Raw genomic sequence first — 11,009 nt, forward strand, 5'->3', positions numbered from 1 at the left:
CYGGTACCTCAGACCTCCTCGCGCTGYGGTTCCCTTGCCCRTAAGCTGCGAGTCCTCTCGCAGCTCCTTGACCTGCCACAGCCGGGTTGCGGGGACGCGTCCTCYCCGGCGCCGGCRGAGACGGCTGCGAGCGAGGYGGKGGTCCCCCCTGGAGCACCAAGTCAYGGCGGAGACGCAGCTGCCCCTGCCAGGCCTTGGCACGACTCGGAAGACGCACCGTCAGGTCTTCTTGCTCCCGCCTCAGTTCACCCGCTGCACTCACTACAGCTTAGATTTTCCCAATAGCCAGCACGTGAAAATTTAATACCTTAAAAATCCAGCCGAAAGCTTTGCTCTAGCACCAAAGCCAAGATTTCTAGGCTGCCCTGCGGAAGGAGAAGGTGCCCGAGGGGGGGTCGCACATCCTCGGGGCGAGCGCCAGCAGGAAACGCAGCTCCAGCCTTCAACGAGAAAGACGGAAGGGAAAAAATTAAAAGATGCTAGAACAGCACATTTTTTTTGTGTTTTTTTTCCTGCTGCACCTGTGGGCTGTGGTTTCCTGTGCCACAAGCCCGGCTGCGCCCACGGAGCTGCAGCACCGCAGCGCAGGGCTGTGAGCCCGCGAGATGCTCCCCGGCCGATCCAGAAATAACCTCAAAACCTGCCGCGATCGAAGCCGCGGGGCCGGGAGGGCGGCCGGAGCCGTCTCTCCACCAGCGCCCGGCCTGCGCCGCGGCCTCGGTCCTGCCCCAAATCCYTTTTTTTTTCTCTTTGGAGGGGAGAAACCCCCTTGCCGCTGGCTGCGGCTGCGCTGGCCTCCGGCACGGCTTGGCTCTCGCCGGCGCGGTCGCGACCCGGCGTTTGGGAAACTCCGCGCTCAGCCGTCCTCCCTATCCCCTGCTCCTCCACCTCTGCTCGTCCTCCTATGATAGCTGCTTTCCCTTGCGCCTCCCTCCCTCCTCCCCATCCAAAAAGAGAAAAAAACCCTGTAGATTTCAGAGCCAAAGATGCTTTTGGTGTTTTAAGCAGACACCAAGGAGTAAAAAAAAAAAAAAAAAGAAGAAGAAGGAAAAATACCCCTTCTCGTGAATTATAGTCCTGTGGAAATGGCTCCAGTTGCAGAGAGAGTTTTGTAGATTAGAAAAAAATGCAAGTCTCAATCGGAGCAACTCTTGCAGGAAACACTTTCCCCACTCCTTCCTTAGCAAAGTGTTCGCTGGAAGCRCTTCTGCTCTGAGACCAAGGGAAGGGTGACTGACAGCTCCTTATTTTTGGTAGGCTTGAAAGGATTTACTAATAAAACACAACTACGCCATTTAATCCCTCTGTAAYTAATTTGTCAAGAATACCTGAGGCTTAAAGGCAAGAAAACTTATTTTGAATTGGAAAAATAGCAACAAATGGGACTATTTTTCCTTCCTTCCTTCCTTCCTCTCTTTCTTTTCTTTCTCTTTCTTTCTTTTCTTCTTTCTTTCTTTCTTTCTTCCTTGATAATATCAGGTAACAAGCAGGTTACCCCAAACTGTAAAGCTGGCGCGCAGCAAGGGGGTTGGAGCAATAYGTTTCAGCGCTTCTCCAGTTCATCGAGACCACGGTGTTCCCACAAGCYGCTTCAGTTTTCGACAAAACTGCGCATCAGCCCGTCACTCTTTCGGATCATTTCTGCCCTCGGCGTGTCACGCAAACTCACCGCATCACCTGCARCGGAAAATACGCCGTCCCGCGCCTCCGAGGCCGCGTTAGCCCGCGCCAGCCCGCCTGCCCTGCCGGGGCTCGGCTCTCCGTCCGGCAAGCGTGCCCGTGCCGCAGGCCGGCTTCGGGAAGCCTGCGTCATCCTGAGGGGTTTTTTTTTTTTTTGCCTGTCACCCTGCTTCTGATATTACAGGAGATGTTTGAGGCATTTTATAGCAATGAAAGGCAAGAAAGGACTGCTTACCTGAGTCTGAACGAAGCGGAAAAAATGGATGTTAAACCAGCGGTAAAACACCCAGCGTTGCTAATTCATCATTGTTTTCTTGCCAGTCTCCCCGTAGCTAATGATTTTCTTTAAGAGCCACTTTGCAGTGGTGTCTGAGCAACTCTCAGGGAAGAAAAAAGTAGGTCTGCACCAAGTTCAGGTTGCAAAGGAGAAACTACAAGATGTTTCCTACGGCCTCAAAACCCGGAAGGTAAACAAAAAGAATTCAGCTAAAACAAGCACTGTACTTACACATACAAATTGCTAAGCCGGCGCTAGCAATGTTATTTTCTCCTTCCAGGGCCAAAATCTTTGGAAATGCCATTTTGCCGTAGGGCCTAATTGCTAATCTGCTGCGTCCGTGTGATGCAACGCTTCAAAAGCAGCGTGCGTAGTTTTGCAAGGCGATAGCTTGCGCTGCGTTAGCTAGTGATTGATGTGCCTTACTCACAAGCGCAAATAAAGGGGACCGCTGTGATTTTTGTTTCGCTAAGTGCGAAAGCTCCATTTGGGAATATGATTTATTTTGACAGCCTCCCTTGCTGAGCTGTGGACAGGGTTCCCGCGTCCTCCAGGGCAAGCTTGATCCAAATGCACCGCTTTCTCCTCCCGTTCATTTTTTTTGGAGTATTTTAGCAAGTTCTCCGACGTTGCCTGGTAGGATAAGCATCCGTGCCATGCTCTTTGCAGGAGTGAATATGCACCAAAACCTGCAGGCGAAGGGCTTCAGCGCTCACCTCCGCGCCCGGCCCGGCGGCTCGCCGTGCTCCGGGTTGCGCTCCGGTTTGCGGGCGCCCCGTGCTGCCAGGTGATCGCGTGGGCCCTCGCCTCTACGCTATTTTTGCATTTGCTTTTGCTTCCCTCCCCCGCAGCCCTCCCCAAATGTTTCTCATTTTTATTAAAGCAATTTATTCCTGAGGCTGCCAAAGKCTTATCGGGTGCGGCACGCGTTCAGACAAGCCGTGCCTAGTGACCTGGGGGGGAGGCGGGTTTGCGGGGAAGAAAATGAATGAAAAGCTCTACAAAAGGGCGCCGGAGCGGGGCTGGAGCCAGCGTGGCCGGCCTCCAGCACGGAGAGTCCTYGTCCAGGCGAGGGTGGAGGTCATGAGTGAGACAGCCTGCGCCGAGCTAGGGAGGACCAGAAAAGGGGCAAATGAGGTGGGGAGAGAGACTCACACCCCCTCGAGCTATTTGCAATATCCCTGCTGCTGATCCGGAGCTGCTGGTATTTCAGATGGCACTTTGGGAGATGGCTTTCCTCACTTGAAGGGATGTTAATTAATACTCCGTTAAGAAACCCCTTGGAAACGTCAAGAGAAGAAGAATCTTCTCGGYTGAAGAATTAATTTTCTCCCTTCAGTTGACCCGCCAGCCCACGTTGCCAGCAACGTTCCCATTAGCTCCAGCAGCATTTGCCAGCATTTGCTCGGCTCCAAGACCCGTGGAAAGCCACTGGAGCCTTTCCGTTGATTCGAAGGAGCTTTGGGTCAAGTCTTCTGACTGCAGGATAATGCCTGGGGTATGTGCGTTGGCTTGCTGCTATGAGCCTGCTCGTGAGTGATGAGCTGCTGAACGACATCTTCATTTCGGGGCAGGGCGGGGAGGGTTGAGGATGCTAAGTGGAACCATCCCGCGGTGAAGTCATTTATTTCACCGTGTGGTTTCCCTTCTCCTGAAGGCTCCCGGGGAGCAAATTGGAGTTTGCACGTTGCAACGTGTGCAAAAACCACAGGCTTTTGCTTTGCTTATAAGCTGTAGAGATTGAGGCTTCGTGCTGGAGCCCTGGTGTAGAGCGGACCTCGYGCTCTGGTGCGGGTCGACATTCCCCTGCAGCCCGGCGCCGCCGCAAACCGCACACCGCTGCTTTCCTGCGAACGCAGCGACTCCGTGCAGAAAGGGTGATGCACAGGCACGCTGCACGGGCCGAGGCGCRTCCGCCGGCGAGGCGACGGCTCCCGGCCTGCTGCTGGCAGTCTGCTCTTCCCGGCCCTGTCCAGGGAGGATGAAATATCTCTGGAACCGGCGGTTCTCAAGCACTCCTTGAGAGGCAGCTAAACACGGGTTTTATCAGCGCGTGAGAGCTTGCAAAGATAACACTTCAAAGAAAACACGTTTTAAATACACCTTTAAAAGCCTTAAAATGTAATTCCATAAATGTTTGTGTTACTTGGGCAATAGATAAAGTGAAGTGGTATTGCTGAAACGTAGCGTGGCCGAATACCTGCAAACTTTGCCGGAGTCCGTATCGGGTGAATGGTTCACTTATTAATCTGTGTCCATATATACGAGAGCCCTTGCCTTCCTCAGGGACCGTTTCGCCCTCGTCTCCCCAGCGCTGGCTGCTGCCCTCCGCTTCGCCGCGCTGGGAGCGCGTYGGAGCTGCTGCAACAGGAGCAGGGGCGAAGCCGTCGCGCTCGGTCCGGCGCGGAGCTGCCCCGGCTGTGTAGATCCYGGCCTGATTCTTACCAAACTTGGGGTGCTGATCCCGCTGCTTGGAAGCGCTCGATCCCCCTTTTCTMTGCCGTCAGCGGGACGGGAGTCCTGCTGCCTTTCCTGCGAGCCCTCTCCGCTCTGGCTCTGGCTTCTCCCTCCGGGAAGCCGGACCYGACGGCGGGCGCGCAGGTCGCCGCTGATGCAGTTCGCCAACTCATTTCCTTGCAGTGCGTTTAGCCCCCGGCGATGCTTATCTGGGAAGCAGGCGCTCTGCTTGCTAGGCTAAGGGGACCCCTCCGGAAACGCCGGGCCTCGCGAGCGCCAGCCCCAGGAAGCCGTTTCGGGAGCCGACGCCGGCACTCGCGCTGCCCTCCGGCCCCCCGCGCTCCTCCGCCGAGCCCTCCCTTCCCTCGCGGTGCCTTTCCTGACGTTCCACCAGAACTGGCGTTTGGGTCAAATTTCACCTTTAATCAGGGTAACGACAAAACGGGCGCCAGGTGAGCGGCCGGTGGGTCCGTCCCCAGGGAGCGGCGATGCCCGGGACGCCGCGAAGGGGCGGCCGCTGGCCCCGGGGCTGCACAGCCCGGGCTTCCTTTCGCCGACGCGGGGATCGCAGCGGAGGCCGAACGGTTGGGGGCCGAGCTCGCAGCCCCCACGCAGCGGGGACGTCCCCTCGGCAGAGCCTTTGGGAGCTGATGGCCACCCAAACTGATCCAAACTCCTGTCCGAGGGACAAAAATCCCGAGTGCGGCATTCCCTGCGCTTCCTCTTCCATCGTTAATGTTATTCTTCAAGTGTTTTTTTTTTCCTTTAAAACTCTCTAYGTACCCTTGTCTGTATTTAACCTGTGCATATCGCTTTCAATCTCTAGCACGTTCTTTCTTACAAAACAAACCTTCTGGATTTCTTCAGATGCCAGGAAGAAAGAATCTGAATTCTTGTTTTAGATCCAGAAACATTTCCCTTTCAGCCAGAGAAAATGCATCTGAAATCTCTGCACCACGCAGRGCAGAAAAGCTCGGTAGAGCTGAGAAGTAGGAAGTAGAAGTGGGAAGCGGAGGAAGGGGCACGGGCRCCTGCCAGGCACCACCAAGCGACGCAGGGAACCAGAGTTTTCCCCCAAAGAGAGCGTCGCGCCGTCCCTGCGGTCTGCAGGAGACCGCGGGCAGGATACGCTTCGCAGGGAAGTGGTTGTGTACTGCAGGGTGAAGCCCGCTGCAGGAAGATGGATGTGAAGACCCGGGCTTGTGGGCTGGGTGATCGAAATCTAGAGTCAACAAGGATGAAGACTYGCAGCAGGAGAAATCCCAGGTTTCCTCCCCAGGAGATGCTTTCTCTCCTTTATCTGCAGCGCGAGCTGTCCGGGCTGCGTGTCTGTCCAGCTGTCAGTGCCCGGGACACTTCACATACTCCTTTCTGGTCAGGATCCGAGGGCAAACTCAGCAGCTGTGGTCCCACCACCCCAACCAGCCCGAGTGCTGGCTGARTGTGGAGGAAGCCTCCTGCTTTCCGGGGGTGGCTTTGCCACGCCACGGAGGAGAAACCAGGCTCTCAATCAAGTCCCTGGCAAAAGTAGAGACAGTGTTTTATCCATAAAAAATATTAACTTCCAGGACAGCTGCCCACCAGGTGAGATGCGAACAACCCCCTTRAAGGCGAGAATCCCCGAAGTCACAGGACGGTCTGGAAGCTGGAACAGATATCCGTAAAGGCTTGTATTTTTCTGGTAGAGCTGGCTACGCTGGAGTATTCCTCACCATTTACTGAAACACAACCAAAAATGTTTGTCTTGTGAAAAGCCTGAGCCAAGACAGTGCTGGAGTCCAGTGGGATGAAACTCTCCAGCCCTGATCCTTCTCCAAACGTCCCTTTCGAAGCCCGGTTCGGAGCTTGCCCGAAGCCTCCGCTGGCTCCTGCCGCGCGGTGGGAGTTTGGAGAGCGTGGGCATGACGGATCAGCGCGCTGGCTCTGTAAACCGGAGTCACTGAACGGTAAATAAAGGCTTAATCATTTGTGTAATCTTTCCTAATTACCAAAGCAAAGCAACCATTCCGAGCCCACCCAGAGGCTCCAGTGTCCTTGTCAAACACTTCTCCGCAGGGTGATTGATACTGGGTCCCCCAGATTTAAACTGAGAGGAGTTTGCTGAATGCATCCTAACGGGAATGGAAAGTCACCTGGGAAATACATTTCTGGGCTCTGTTTTGTAATCCTCTGTGACCCCTAGTTGTGAGTATCCTGCTCTGATTTCTGCCAGAGCCTTCAACCATGCTTGCTGGCACAGTCATGAGAAGAAGACATTAAAATATCCCTACGTTTCTGCCCACAGAACGCGGCTCTGTCCTTGGCTGTGGGTGGCCTCCTTCCGGGCACAGCTCTGGGGAAAAAAGGGCTATTTGCACCCTTAGGGCCCCGTAGMCATTCCCCAAGTCTGGTGTAACTGGTGTGACTGTGACCCGCCTTCTGAGCTGCAGCTGGGCTGCAAGGTCCCCGGGCCCCATCCTTGGGGGCTTCGTGGCCTTGCCTGAGGTGCAGACCTGCTCCCGGCGTTCCTGCAGCTCCGCTCGTTCCTCAGGGAGTTCAACCACGTGCGACCATGTCAACGTGCGCTCTGACTGCTACGAACAACGCAGCGCCAGGAATGCAAGGGACCACCACAAAGGTTTAACTAATCAGGAATTAATGACTCTTTTTGGCTGGGTTATGGAGCACAGAGATGTCTAGAGAAGTCCTGTAGGTGGGATACTGTAGGGCTGGCTAATAAGAAGCGTCATGAGGTGAGATAAGCAGGTGAGGCCCTGCAAACATCTCCCCACTTCTCCCTGGAAGGGCTGAATGTGCCACTGTCTCTGGAAAGCTGCTCCTGATCCCACCCCAGCTCATTGCTGGGCCGGGTGTTGCTGTGCGTTGTCTATTGCTCCGCRGAAAAGCCGTGGAGTCGGTGTGCGGGGAAAGCGGCGGTGTCAGCTGGAAAGCCAGGAGCCCTGCGGGCACGCTGCTCTYGCCTCCCGGTGCGGGGCTTTCACGTTTCCCTCCTGCTCCTCCAGCGGGGCTCGGCCAAAGCTTCCCTGTGCGCTTGAGGAGCAAGCGGAGGAGGCAAGAGRGGACCATGCTCATGTTTGTGCATGGTCGGCTTGATCACAGGGACACACACGGAGATCCCTCTGGGGGCAGCTCTGCTCTCCCGCCGTGGCACTGAYGGGACCAAGCTCATCTCAGTCCTCCTGATGGAGTCAGTGGAGCTACTCCGGATTCATACGTGAGCAGCCAAGCCTGCTGAATCACACTGTTAAAACTGCATTTTCCAGGGTGGCGCAAGGTTAGACAATAAAAGAAACCATCCCTGAGTGAGATCCAGCTCCGGTTCCTCACGAGGAAGCCAATRGAAGTCCAATTTATGTGGTGCTGTAGTAAAGTACGGGTATTGTCAATGCAAGTGAAGGTATTTTTAGCCAGTAGAGAGAAAAGAAGAAGGAGCTGAGAAGATATTTGCTCAAATGAAGCATCTATGAGGATTTGGCACTGAAGGGTCCTACCCTTTCTCTTACAATTTACTGCATTTCACTTGGACCATTAAGTCAGGCCATCTGCAGTGGATGGAAGAAAACCACCAGATCAGCGGGTAAACGAATGCAGCCTCCCTGAAATCCAGGCTGATGGGGAAAATATGATGCCTGCTATTTGCAGGGGCAGATGGGCAGTTTCCAAAGGCAAATCCAAAAGGAAAAGATAGCAGGGCTGGCTGAAGACTCTCTGGAGCCATATTTAGCCTTTTCCCACTTTGAGTATAATTTGGCTTGTGCAAGACAGTCTCAGTGCACCTCATCCAAAATGCTCCTCATTTGCAATGAGAAGAAAACATTCTCCAAAATGCCAGCCCCATGGGCTGACGTTCCTCTTCTTTCTGGCCAAGATATCCAGTCTTATTGCAGAGAAGCTACTTTTTTCTTCCGTTTTACCTCGCTGTTAGGCTTTTCTTCCTGCAGGACTCGAATGCTCGACACTAGTGGTGCTGACGCGGCTTTCAGGTTGCTAAGTCTCTTCAGTCGTCAGTGGCAATGAGGGAGATGCTTCTTCTGTTGCGTGACATCTTTGTAGCATGAATTGCTCCGTGTTTTACAGCGCTCGCTTGCAGTGTGCTGTGCACGGACGCTAGCACTGATGATTTTTGGCTAACAGTGGTATTAAATCATCAGATAAAAGCTAATGATGGAGAGAGCCAGAAAATGTGATGATGATGAGGGGGAGGAATCCACAGTTGCCGTGTGTGCCAGCCATCTCGGGCTGCAGCCATCCAGCCAGGCAGGGCTGCCAAATTTRTGTGCGTGTTAATTAACATTTTGACTCATTAAACGTGGCTCATTGCACGGCTTCTTCGACGGGAAGGTGATTTTGGAGCGGGTGCCAAGCAAAAGGAGGTTCCTCCGCTCTCACCCTGCCCTCGTTCTGCTCACGTAAGGCAGAAGCGGCTCTTGATGCAAAATGCTAAYGAAAAGAGAGCCTAAACTGAGCTTTAATGAACATGACGAAGAATACTCCAATATTTACCAGGCTCCCGGTACTTGCTGGGAGGTGACCTGTACTGGGCACCCGTCAGCRGCTCCTCATGGGCAGGGAGCGGAGCGCCGGCCCGGCGCGCTGCGGCTGCGAGCCGAAGGGCACGTCTCCGGGCTGCTCTCGCAGACCCCGTGAATCCACCCCAACCCGCCGGTCCGTGCCAGCGCAGTGGTTAAGAAAGCTCGCTGAGATCTGGCACCCGGATCGTCCAGCCTTCCCATCTAAATGTACAGAAAACATTGCGCATCTCCTCCTGGACGGCGCTGCATGGCATGAAGAGATGACCGATGGAGAGACGGGGATGGGCACATCACTCATGTGCCAGCGAGTGCTGAATCGTTTGGGTCACCTTATGAGATGTCATCTGTGCTTGTCATAYCTATTTTGCAGAAGGAATATTTCCAGGGCACTTTAGAGAGCATTAATATCATTTATATGTATTGCTTCTTTTATCCCTTTGCATAAAAAGGCAGCTGTATTTTTTGCCATGAATCTGGCCACCTRGGACTTGTAAGAAGAGAAGAGTTATAGCTGAAACCTTTCAGAAATCTCTAAAAAGCACCTGCGCTGCTTTCCTCATCCATCACCGCGTTGTTATTTTAAGATTCAGCACCCTGGGACTTCCCAGGCCTCCGCGCGAGCGTTGTACGCCATCCGGCGATGCCCCGTCCCGCCAGCGAAGCACGTGCGTCCCAAGCCCCCGGGGATCACAGCGCGGCCGCCGGGCCCGCTCGGCTGGGACCCTCCTGGCACCTGCGCCCCCAAGGCGGGCGAAGCCCGGCCTCGCCGGGGCGACCTCGGAGCCGCCGGGCTTCCCGCCCGCCCGAGACGTCGGAGGAAGGCGGCCCTCGCTGCGTCCCACCGACGCGCCGCTCCTCGGGATCTCCCGCTTCCGAACGGGCGGTAAATACCGGGGAGTCGGCTCCACCCCTGTGCACACGCCAACTAATTAATCGCTACAATTAAGAAAGTGCTTGGGCTTCTTCTTGGGTTCGGATCTGCCCGGCACCAGCAAGACCTGCCTACGTTACGCCGGCGGGTCTGGACTGGGAAACRGGGATCCAAAAACGAGAGCGATGCGACTGGTTCGGCTTGCGGCACTTTAACGCCTTTTCTTCTGGTCACGGGGAAGAGGTAGGAATTACAGGGGCTCATTAGCACCGAAAAAAACCCTGATTGGTTCTATCTGAACATCAGGAAAAGTGCTGCTGAAGGTCACYGCCTGGGACTTACTGCAGCCGGTCTGATTTGCCCAGTGTCCAGCTTTTTTTTATGGATATTGCTTTTACTCCAGGAAAAAAAAAAAGAAAGAAAAAAACCCACCCAGCCCATTTGCTCTGCCAGCTGCACTGTACTTTTAAGAAGTGCATTGGGTCTCAGGAGAATGCATCAAAATTTTGATGCTTAGCAGAAAATAAAAATATTTGCACTCAGTTCATTTCTAGAGCTGCACATAAAACGCTTCCCCTCCGGGCATATCCAAGAAAAAGACTAGAAATAAAATATAAATTCTAAATAGCAGTAAAATGTTTATCGCTTTGGGGGTTATGAGTGTTCAGCTTTTATTACTATGAAAATCAATTTACTGAACTTCAGTTTACTGCAAAATCAAAAAAAATAAAGTTAAAACCTGAATTTGTTCTGCATCCCTGGGTCTCCTCCTTTATTCTTCCCGGGCCGTCGGCGAGACGCCTCCTCCAGCAGATTCCCACGGCGGTCCCTAGCGCGGGGGTGTCGCAGCTCGCTGCCCCCAGCTCGCGAGCCCCCCGCCGCAGCAGGGTTTTCCTTTCCACCAGCTGCCCCCTCTACACTTATAATTTTGCAAGACTCCAACCTAAAAAAAAAAAAAAAAAAAAACTTGAGAAAAAGAGGAAGCAGCCAGTTTTCCCCCCTCCAGAGAGGATTTTCGCTGGCGTTCGCCACCCGCGGCGAAGGGCAGCCCGCCCCGCGGCCCCGCGCACGGGTTTCGCTGCTGAGGGACCGGGTTTTTGCTGGGAAGTGCGAATCCAGGTGGTCAAAATAATGTAGGAAAGCGTCGTGGTGCTTAAAAYGCTGGAAGCCACCCCCAGACCCTGGAAGTCAG

The sequence above is a fragment of the Rhea americana genome, unplaced genomic scaffold (assembly GCF_003343005.1).
Source record: "Rhea americana isolate MKP2758 unplaced genomic scaffold, rheAme1 scaffold_4, whole genome shotgun sequence".
Lineage (NCBI taxonomy): Eukaryota > Metazoa > Chordata > Aves > Rheiformes > Rheidae > Rhea > Rhea americana.